This window comes from Rhipicephalus microplus, chromosome 10, assembly GCF_043290135.1.
Source record: "Rhipicephalus microplus isolate Deutch F79 chromosome 10, USDA_Rmic, whole genome shotgun sequence".
Lineage (NCBI taxonomy): Eukaryota > Metazoa > Arthropoda > Arachnida > Ixodida > Ixodidae > Rhipicephalus > Rhipicephalus microplus.
Window position 1 is genome coordinate 3,750,137 of NC_134709.1, and position 11,683 is coordinate 3,761,819.

Below are 11,683 nucleotides of genomic sequence, written 5' to 3' on the forward strand. Positions count from 1 at the left end.
GAAAGAAGACCCAACACTTATATATATATGCAGGTTGTATGTACCCAGACAACACAGAGCCATCCTTTGAATTCACCTAGGATGCGGTGCTTAGGATGTGTAGGAACTTCTAAGGATGTCCCAAATATTTCCCGGAAGCCTCCATGAAGGCTCCAAATTGAGACAAAAAAACGAGATCCTTAGCACATCTTGGGATTATAATGTGATTATATTTGGATGTCGCACATTCCACTGTATCCAGAAATTACCAGTACATGCAGCATTTGAAGGACGCATGCTAGTTAGTAGAAAGAACTGTCTTTTTGAAAGTCTTGCATTTCTTTACATGTTTTTAATACCCCTCAATGTACTCTTCCAGCGATGCGATGCACTCCTGCTTTTCCACCTGACTGCAGGCTTATAACACGTTGAGTGGTTCTGTTGCCTTCCTCTTTGCTTGTTATTTTCCAAATCTTGAAAGCACTGCTCTATTATGTGTTTTCACCTGATTATTTAATATGTGTATATTTATGAAGGGTTGCGCAGGTTCTATATATATGTACATGTGCGTTAAAAAAATGATCGCTGAAAATGTACACTAATTCATGAAGGAACGTGCATATATGAGAATATCAGTAAGTAGATTAATTGAAACCGAGTTGGATTATATATACCATGTCCATTAAACATCCCATATTGGGACATGAATGGGTGGATGCATGTAGATCTCACGCATGCATCTTCACATTCACGACCTCTTCCGGGATATTTAATGAACATCCGTTCGTTGAAGTCTACAGGACATCAATACGACTTTCTTTATTGGATGTGGGACTTAGGTACTTCTTTGGGGCATCCTTACGACGTTTCGTGTTGTCTGGGTACAGCACTCATATTTGAGCAATGATATATTATTAATACTCATTAAAAAAAACAGCTTTCGCACTTGAGTTAAAGCTGTGATATGAAGTGCATAAGAAAGGAACTTCCTATAATCAACTGGGAAGTAATGAGTCGAACAATTTTATGCTTTTGGTTTTATCGGTGGGTGGATCTAGGGTATTCAACCTAACGATTATTTGTGGTAAAAACAATACTTAAGAACATTATCCGCTTGATATGGAGTGATTGAAAAACAATGTCGTCGTCTTCGTGTACCGTAACCTGCTGAAAAACGCAAATAATTGGACATACTGCGGTTGAGGTAACCTCTAATTATTTTAAACATAAAACGTATTGTGAGATTTTATTGCTGTCCGATGTGTTAATATACTTCCTTAATGGATAATATTTATATATATGACATAACACATATATATATATAACGTAACACATAACGGCCCGTATCACATAACGGCCTGCTCAATTGCCAGCATTGAAGTAACAGTCGCTGAAATTTCAAAGAGGCTCAAGCCATCTTCTATGAGATCGCACGTACACATGCTAAATATTATTTCGTGGCTGTTGCACCTGATACTGTATGAATACTATAGACGTGTTTGGAAGAAGTAAAAAGTCTATCTTATTTTGTGTTAAATTAACAGTGGCACCTGCAATAACTGAGGTTACTTATTCTAAATGAAATGATTAGATCTGAAGCAACGTTTTTTGAAGCCCTACATATAATTAATTTCGATGCATTAGGAAAGGTGTAGCTCTTCTAGATCGGTCAGTTGTGATCTTGTATGATCCCAGTAAATGTGCTCACAATTCTTGCTTCCGCGAAAAGTGACCACTGTGCAAGACAATGCCGAAAATTTGCAAGCTTGGGCTGCAGGTCTGTAGCCCCAGCTTCCTCCTTTGTATGAAAGGAAATAAAACTTCACTTCAAAAGCAAGATTGGTAATTACCTGATGGGCAACACGCTAGACAGACATATTAAAAGAAGATTTCGCGAGTCACGCAAAAAGATGCAGATGCTCAATCGTAACTACCGCAAACAGTAGTGGTTAGAAGATAAGAAACGCGCCGCGCATGCGATTCCGTAAGCGCTAGCGACCCCCCCTCCCCCACCCACCCAGTAACGCTGCAGCGGTGGTCCGGGTAACTAAAGTGATTTCCCGCGCAATCAATCAGGAAAAATTTCTTTTTTCGGGAAATTTTTGCCCGTAGTCAAAGGACAAAAGGAAATCTTCGTGATATTGCAGGCAATTACAGGAATAGTTAAATTCTCATAGGACGACCGATAATTTGCGGCCTTCATCTGCTCAGCTCTTTTCTAGTTCACTAGGGGTGTTAGACTTGAAGCCCATAATGTGCAGTATATTAACAGTATATGAGTTAATAAAGTAATTCTTCTGTTGTGCGGATGTGGATGGGCTAGTCATAATTTTAAAAGTCGCCCGTACGTGAGACGCGTGTAATTAACTAATTATAGTGTGTGTGTGGATGGGGCGGAAATTAGACTGCTGTGCAGGGAATTTCTGGCAATTTCGCCAAAGTAGGGAAAAGTCCTCGAAATAGAGAATTTTAGTGTCTCTGAATGGGAAGTTCTCGGTGCAGTACGGAACATCACTACCGGTTTCGGAGCACGCGGCGGGCCGTACCCGTGCGCTTTTTTATCCAGCGGCCGTGCCACTGCAAAGCTGCCTTTGTGTGCGTGTTTAAAAACAGCGAAGACGTTCTTGATCGAGGCGTTCATGTCCTTTTTTAAGACAGAGAAAAACAGCACAGGCGCTGGCGTTCTACTTCGCGTCCAGTGTGAATAAAGTTCAGAGAACTTCTTTCTTTCTGTACTAATGCAAGAATTCGAAAAAAAAAAAAAACGTCGTAAGAGGACTAAAACCGAAATCGAAAATGAAAGCAAACAACGGTGAGAGGTCTCGTGACCCAAGCCACGGACATGCGCTTACATGCATGCCGAGCACAAGGTCGCAGACAGGCAGATGCAACGGTGTTTGTGGAGGCAACACACCAGTTGAGCGACGTACTACGCGACCAGCTTTGCGTTGTTGTGCTAGACTGCACAAGCAATACGGGAGAGGTGAGCGTTTTTACGGGCGCCTTAGAGCGTTGCTGAAACCGCTTGTGCCGGCAACAGCAGTTTGTAAATGTGCGGTGGTAGAACGCACATCGTGCCTTGTTCTTTGTCTCGCAGAAAGCGTGCCCACGAGGCATTGGTTTATCACCATGTTTTCTGCTCTTTCTACTCGCCTTGTGGACGCGTCAAGGTCAGTCTAGCCGAGACTGTACTTCATGCTACGCTAGCGCTGTCCCTTACTTGCTAACTACGCATGGCTGATGTTTAAAAGCACGCACAAGTACTTGCCCCTCCCGCGGGCGGTGAAGCGGTAAGCTGGAACGGTAGTCGGATGGTCCGTCGAAAATCGACGTTATCGACTTGTATATCCGCCCCGCCCCCGCCCTTAAGCATGCAGTTGTGTTGGGGGTCTGTTGCTTAGTCAACGAGAGTACCGTCGCTCAATAATCTGCACGCGTCCATTTGCAGGCTAGGAGCTGTGGTGCTAGCCCGCAAGACCATGGTAAGCAACGACTGCGTTCTTGTAACAAATCATCTCCTCACGCCGCTGTTTTTTCCTCGTTTGCAGGCGACCGCCGACGACAGTTGGAAGGACGCGTCCTCCATCTATGACTTCTCGGCCGTTGACATCGATGGAAACGAAGTTTCTCTCGATAAATACAAGTAGGCACACAAAAGCCTAGTATTAGGCTGATAGCCTCGACTGCACCTCGCGGTGGTCCTTTGTGTCGATTCTCTTCTTCTAAAAGCCAGCGTTGTTCATAGTCGCGTAGTTCTGCGTGGTTTCTGGCTGCCACATTTTGCCAGCTTGTGGCAAAACGAGAGCAAAATACATTTCTCATTGAATGAACTGAACTTTCTCCATAGGCAATATGTATCGACTTATCCTGGGTGTGCAGCATATCGTGGTGTCCTAAAATTAACTAGAGGGACTCTGGCGCTGCCATCGTTGAGCAGCAATGGGAATAACGGGTAGTACACACATTTGTCGTAGTCTTTGAATGCACTTGTAGCTTTGTTTATTGTTATTTTAATTTTGTTTTTAATGAAAGAACAAATCCTTTTGAACTTCGTGACCCAATTTGAAATGGTAAGCCTAAAGGAATAAGGTGCTGAAGGCAACCGCTGAACATTTGCTGATTTTTGTTTTGTGAGAAAACAGCTCCAAGCCACACAAAGCCAGAAGTATGAACATTAAACATATTTCTGTACTACCCATCATTCCCATGCTTGCTGTGCGTTGCAGCTGCCATATGCACTAGCGCTAGAGCTCCCTCTAATGTATTCATTGGAAACTCGTGCCTCGTACGACTGTAATAGACTATATTTTGGCGAATGCACAGCTATGTACGACAGGTCGGTCTTTGTGCCGCATTCCAGAACCAACGTTGAAAGTACTATAACCAAAAGCTAATTGTGCACACATTTGGAGGTGATCCCTTGTTGATTTTATGCCAAAATTTAATACGACTGACTGCAGGACAGTGATGCATGTATTTGCATGCTCATTACAATTATTGACTGGAACTCTAACAAAACAACACATTACTTCATTTGTTTTCTTGAAATGTAATATTCATTGCCTTGGAATTATTGTACGTGAGTTAGAGACATCGTAGGCTGTGTTATAATTTCGCTGAAGGGGATATGTTTTTGAGTGCTGGAACCAGAAATGACTAGGTGAATAATGGTTGGCAAAGATGCTCAAGTGTCGTCACTACAAGTATCGCAAGATGCACGAGTATGTCAATGGCTATTAGTACGCATCACTGGACAACCAGCAACTTTTCCTGTGCTGCTTTGCAGTTTGCATTGCCAGCGTCAAGGTTGCAAGGGCAAACTGTGACGTGCTGCTATATTCAAGATGTCATACATAACGTTTCTGCCGAGGTCACATGACATGTGGTTGCTCTGGCTGTTGACCCTAGCTCTAGCATTTGAGATTCTGGCAATATTGTGTCAACCGTGAGCCACTATGACTAAGGTTACTGTTCCCCATTCAGTGTCTCAGTAATACACTAGAGAAAAAACTGGCACTAGGGCCTATGAGAGCTGCCGTGCATTTAAGGCCAGCGTGGGAATGATCATTAGTACTAAAATTTGTCTAGGCTTCATTATATTGGCTCTGTGTAGCCTGCAGCCACTTTGTTGCAAGACAAAGTTCAGCAAAGATTCAGCAGCTCCACATTATCACCTTGATCTTTTAGGCTTGCCAATTTAGTCATGAAGTTTACAATGATCCATTCTTATATTAGAAACTAACTCCAAAATTGAATGGTAACCAAAGCCACAGGTGCTTTCAAAGCCGCAAGCATGAAGGTTAGGCATACCTGTATGCTACCTATCATTCTCGCGGTGGCTGAACGATTGAAGCATCAGAGTTCCCCAGTAAACATTGCAGGAGACATTATGCTCCTTGCGACATTGGCAAAGTAGTGATACTTGTGTTACTTTGTCATACAGACATACTTTTCAAAACTGTATGTTTTATCGGGCATGCAAGTGTAAACGACAGTGACTGGTTAAAGCTGTGTTATCCATAGCAGCGCAGGAGTATTTGTCACATCTGCCGCCAATGGATTTGCCAGATTGTTCATGTAATCTTGTACTTTTCTGTGCAGAGGTCATGTGGCACTCATTGTTAATGTTGCATCCAAGTGAGGAAAGACCAACAAGAACTACACGCAGCTTGTTGAACTTCACGAAAAGTATGCAGAGTCCAAGGGTCTCCGCATTCTCGCTTTTCCCTGCAACCAGTTCGGGGGTCAGGTGTGTAGACAAATACTGGGTTCTGACTAAGTTAGTTGCGCTTGCACTTAGTTGCATAAGGCTTGGCACAGCGAAACAGGACAATTGTGAAGACTAATTTGGTTGCTTGTACATTGTTTCTTAGCTTAGAGAGGGCGTGTCAAGGTTGGTGTAGCCCTTCCGTTAATTCGGGGTTGCTGCTGTTGCCTTTTCCGTTTTGTATTGTGTATGTATTCGGTTCACTGCCATCGCTATACAGCCATTTGTCGGGCTGTTTCCTCTTTAGTGGTATTTACCCAGTTTCTGTGGATTGTTAGGTTAATAGACCAGTGGTGAGCATTGGGGACTACCAAATTTATGTTGTGCGTGCCAGAGTCTTATGGTTCAGGGTTGAACGATTTTCTAAACAAGTTCGCTGTTGACATGCATTTACAGAGTGATGGCAGTGGTGTAAATTAAAAGGGGGGATGCACATCATGACCATTTTGATTTCATGAATATATGTTTATTTCTAATTATGCCAAAATATAAGTCATGCCTTAAAATAAAATGAAGCGAGGCTAGGGATCTAACAGGGATGCGCATTCAATAGTAGAAACGTGTGTTGGTGAAGCAAAGTTTTCAATTTTAGTTGATTAATGGGCTTTGGCATATGTCTAGTAAACAATTAATTGGGTTAAACAATAAAATGCTAATGGTTGAACATTAAGCTACTGATTTCGTTTTACTTTAGCTTTTTCTTTCTTAAAATGAACATTTTAGAAAACAAATTTGCATTGTATTTCTAAACTTGGATTTTGGTCTGTTTATGCAAAAATAGAATATGAAGGATTTGAGAATAAATATATATTTAATTACACTTTATTTAAGTATAAATACTGCCAAACATGCGAATCGATGTATTCTGGCAATAGTTTTGTTGCAATAGAATATCGACTGCCTTGCTTAATGTTGTGCAGCTTTGATGCATTTGACAGACAGTTCCTCATAAGCTGTGTCTGGAAGGGTTAAATAGGCTCCTGTGGGATACTACTGGCTCACAGTAATAACTGTCATTGTTCTGTGGCCTAATCTTCTTGTCCAGGAGCCTGGCACTGAGACAGACATAAAGAAGTTTGTGGAGAAATACAACGTGAAGTTCGACATGTTCAGCAAGGTAAACGTCAACGGGGACAAAGCGCACCCATTGTGGAAGTACCTCAAGCAGAAGCAGTCTGGGTTCTTAACGGAGTAAGTGTTTTCTGCCTGGATGAAACGAGCGCTTCTGTGCACACACTGGTCCGATTTCCTTCGTATAGGATTGCTACCACTCACTCTGTCAACAAAGTATCACTTCAGAAATTCTGTCCACGAAGCAAAGAAAACATGTGCAATGTATAGGAAGCAAGGCGAAGGGTCATACAATGGACAAAATTTCACAAATCAAATATAGACTTAAAGCTAAACATTTAAAATCTCATTATAAATAATTTATTCTTTCGACTAATGTCATAGTTGATTCAAAGGCATTTATAAGTAACAGTACTTGTACACTTAGTTGATTTTAAAAATTTCTTTTGCTGTTTATCATGATACTAAAAGAATTTATTAAAGTGTACTTTGAATGTATATTATGTAAAAAGCAGGGTGCTATACAATGTGCAACATTTTTGTGCATGTGTGCTGAAGAAAGCATGTTTAAATGTATTGACCATTTTGAATATTAATGTAAAATTATATCATGTAAAATTAAGCAAATATATCAAACTAATGAAATGTGTAAATGATGTCACTGATGTGTAAGTGTATACTGTTACAATTATGCATCACTGTTTTAGTTATCAGGTCAAAATCTCAAGCTTTTCTTAGTCTTTGCCTCCCACAAAGAATTTTTTTTTTCTGCTGCAAATGAACAATTTACAAAGTACTACTCCCTGACAAGAAATGTAACAAATTTAACTAAGGTTTAGCGTTGTCTCAGCAGTGCCATCAAATGGAACTTCACGAAGTTCGTTGTTGACAAGGAAGGTCAGCCTGTTCACCGCTATGCACCCACGACTGATCCTTTGGTGAGGCATTTCTTTTTTTATTGTTCCAGTGGCATAAATATGCAAGTTCATTCTATCCCTTTCAAAATCCTCTCCAATAAGACTGGCAATTGTGCAGAGCTGTCTATGATGCTCTGGTGCTGAGAAACAATAAGCATGACAACACTAGTTGCTATGTTGCCCTTTGTCGTATTAATGAGAGCTTTGGTAATTCAAACTTGTGATAATATAAAAAAGAATTCTGAAGTTCCCCCAATTTTGAATTATGGAGCCCAATGTGTTAGTTTTCTGCTTTTCTGTAAAAAAAGTTCAAAAATATTTTGTAAATATGAACCCTTTCAGTTATGAAAATTGGTTAATGTAAAGAGTGCTGCAAAAGCACAAGATAGAAAAAGGTATTTTGCATTGCTTTACAAAATTGAGAGCAATCTAAAATATTTTAAAATATCATGAGTAGGTGCAAATGTATAATAGCATTTGTACTGCACTGGTTTGTGTGAAAAGTGTGATTAGGACTATGGATTGGTCCCTAATCGAAAATTTGTGAATTGTGCAGTTTTAAATCGGCAGTTATTACATGGGGATGCCAGCAGTATTTGGTCCCAAAAGCCACTGTTAAACAAAGAACCCCTGATTGGCAAATGTTAATACACACACTGCCTAGTAAATCATTGCTGGCATTTTGTTACTTAACCTGGGTTACCAGTATTTTTGAGTTAAACGTAATCTATATGCACGTAAAAGGTGATTAAAATTTGCTGTTAAACTCCCACAACTAATATTTTTAAGAACAAAAATAAGAAGGACGTGCAGTGATTGTTTCACGCTGGTATCAAAAGTTCAAGCAGTGTGTAAGTGAAATTGTGCCTTCGGAAATGTGAAAACGTTTCGTTCTAGAACCTCGCCATGCTTTGAATCGTTGGGACTATTAAAGGGGCCATGACATTCAATTTTGAACTGTAATCCATGTGATGTGGTTTAATCCACAGTAAACAAGCTGGCAAAATTTCGGCACATTTGGTCTAAACATAAACATGCGAGTGGTGAGAGTCCAGCAACACAGGTGCACTCGCAAGATCGACGCTTGCTAGCTGTGAGAGTGTCTTCCGAACGATATTGCTCCATGGTTATCTGTGCGTGAAATTTGTATTTTAGCTTTTTTCAGTTTGGTACTGAATATGAACAAGGCATACAGCAATTGAAAAAGAAATATTGTAAGTACTATGTGAAAACATTTCACAAATAAGGATATCAAGATAATTTTTGGTTTGTTCAATTTCTAAAATGAATGCAATCAAATATCACATGCAAAGGTTATGAATTGAGTGCTAGCTAGAAATAAAACTGATAACCATTCAGTGGCAATGCTAGATGGAAGTGAATTCCATTGGTCTATTGATAGTGCAAGAGGTAAACTTGGTATTTTTCAGTGTGCCAAAGAATTGGTTTGGCTTTATAGGCATGGTCTAACCTAGCCAAGATGAGGTAAAATATAAGATCATAAAAAAAAACATGGTGCTATGCGGTGGCCAGCGGTAGGTGTAGTTTAAAGCCGGAGACTGCTAGGCCCCGCTTTGCATTTATATATTCTTTTATGGCACTGGGGCTTTCATATCTGTAGACATAGTAGATGCTCTACTTGTAGTTTTTCTGTGAAAACCTTGCATTGTTTGGTGGTTGTGTCATGGCCCTTTTAATCTATTCTCGGTTGGCAAATAGCTACTTCCTGACACTCAATTGAAGATGTAATAGCATCCATTACTGCATTTTCTTTTCCTGGCAGGACATTGAACCAGATCTCCTGAAGCTCTTCTGAGCTGTCAACAGCTGGCACGCTGAGGTGTCTGCAAACGTGGACTGCTTCCTGGGCAAGAGACCTTATGACGGGCAATCTACAAACCGTAATTTGCGGCTGGCTTGCCCTGATGTTTCTCCAGTCTTGAGTCGAGAAAGAAGACGCCTTTGCCGGAACTTCGGCAAGCCTTGCTTTTGATGCTGTGAGCCCAAATAATCTTGATCAAATAAAGCCTAGTTTCACTCGGTCTCACTGTTGTCCCCCCACCCTTTTTCTTTTTTTGAGCAGAAATTTAAGCGTAGATGTAAGATTCTTGAAGTGTAGCTCTTGGGCGTTTGTTCCTGCATGGAGCAGTGCTGCTGTGACTGATGGGAAGCGGTGAGTGATAGGAAGAAAAAAAAAAAGATACCCAGGATCTAATCGGATTTCATCCCGGGTCCTCAGCATGGCAGTTGAGTATTCTGCCCTAGAGCCACGCTGGTCCTTTAAATGTGCACAAAGACTGTACAGAAGTCATCTTGGACAAGGAATTGTGTGACCGACAGCGTGGCAGGTAAGTGAAATAACCAGCTGTCATGCAGTACAGATTGTGAAACGTGTTTGGTGTCTAGATTCCAGCCACTGCCAAGTACTCGGCCGCAATTCGTCATCAATATCTAATGCTTATTACATGGGAAAGTAGAGAAGCCCAAGAGAGGAAATCCCTAGGAAGTTTGTCTGCAGTTTTTTGCACAATATTTCTTGCAAATGTTGTAGGTATTCTGTTATCTCCTGGTGAGCCATGTGCAAAATCGGTCTCTGGGAAACTCCCACAATGCAGGTTGGACCTGCACTTTAGGTTTACTTGTGTATTTACGGTGCACAGTGGCATAGACACCAGCATTATGCGTAAGGATTTCAGGCCTGGTGTCTTGCATAAGGTTAATAACTTCTTCGGTAGGCTGAAAACCGCTTTCTGCACCTACTGTGGTAGGCTTGTGCGAATAATTGAGTGAATATTACTGTAATATGTTTAAGTTATTGGCAATCTTGAAGTATTTGAAATTAACAAATAAAAATCTGCATGCAACATCTTTGTAAAGACGGCTTCACTGTAGTGAAGGGGTGCTGTGCCATGAATACACCTGTAGAAAAAAAAATCTGCTGCCACGAAGCCTCACTTCAAAGTTAGCTTTTCAAAAGCTTGTTACTCGACTTATGTCCTTTAAAATGCAATGTATCTTACGGGTTATCATTTTTGCCTTCTACTGAGAGCTAAATCTTGCTACTGTTCAAACCCAGCTGCAGTGGTCTAGTGGCTAAGGTACTTGGCTGCTGACCCGCAGGACGTGGGATCGAGTAGCGGCTGCATTTTCGAAGGAGAAAATGCTGTAGGCCCGAGTGCATGGATTTGGGTGCATGTTAAACAACCCAGGTGGTTGAATTTTCCTGAGCCGTCCACTACAGCGTCTCTCATAATCGTGTGGTGGTTTTGGGATGTTGAAGCCCACATGTCAATCAATCAATGGTGCTATTTGAAATTACCCGCACTCCTCTTTGAAAAATATTAATTTTTCTTTGCAATATAGACTATTATAGGTGTATATATATATTGCAGCTGGCAGAGTATATTTGCTGAAAAGTTTTCTGCACCGACTGTAGTTGCCAGGTGGTCTAGTGGCACCAAATTCCAGAAAAATGGCTGGCGCTATCTTTTGAACCGGCGTCTTCATGCCGGCCATTTCAACCGAGGACTGCTGAACATCGCTATGCAAGCAGCCGTTCTTGTCTCCTCTGGTCTAACCATGCTGGGAGGGCAAAGAAATATTCCTGGATATGCAAATAGTGAAATTTTAGAACAGAGTCAAATAGTGATGAAACCAAATCGAATACCAACTGAATAGTAAGGGAACTATTTTCAAAGCACCCCTAGAATAGTAGTGGAACCATTTTCAAAACTAGCCCAAGAACTTTCACTAAAAATAAATATTCATAAGCTTCAAGAAAGGAACATTATGATCCAATTTAGGTGATAAAAATACCATCAATACGTACATTGATGCAAGCTTGTGCACAGCAGCAGAAGGGAATCTTGCAATAGCCAGTTGAAATACAGCAGTGTGTGTCCTGTCCACATTATCCAAGGTGAGGCTTCAGCGACATTGTGAATGTCGC

The 11,683-nt window shown here is 41.0% G+C and overlaps 1 pseudogene across 2 annotated transcripts; it reads left to right on the top strand.

Moving 5' to 3' along the window:
* Window positions 1–2,815: 2,815 nt before the first annotated feature.
* Window positions 2,816–9,781, top strand: LOC119181298 (glutathione peroxidase-like; annotated as a pseudogene). 2 transcript variants are annotated; one of them, XR_012886429.1, is made up of 8 exons: window positions 2,816–2,962; window positions 3,077–3,149; window positions 3,428–3,461; window positions 3,528–3,622; window positions 5,581–5,728; window positions 6,792–6,937; window positions 7,668–7,755; window positions 9,518–9,781. The product of XR_012886429.1 is annotated as a glutathione peroxidase-like, transcript variant X1 (transcript). The 2 variants fall into 2 exon arrangements; XR_012886430.1 differs by having other exon boundaries at window positions 2,818–2,962; window positions 7,671–7,755.
* Window positions 9,782–11,683: the final 1,902 nt, after the last annotated feature.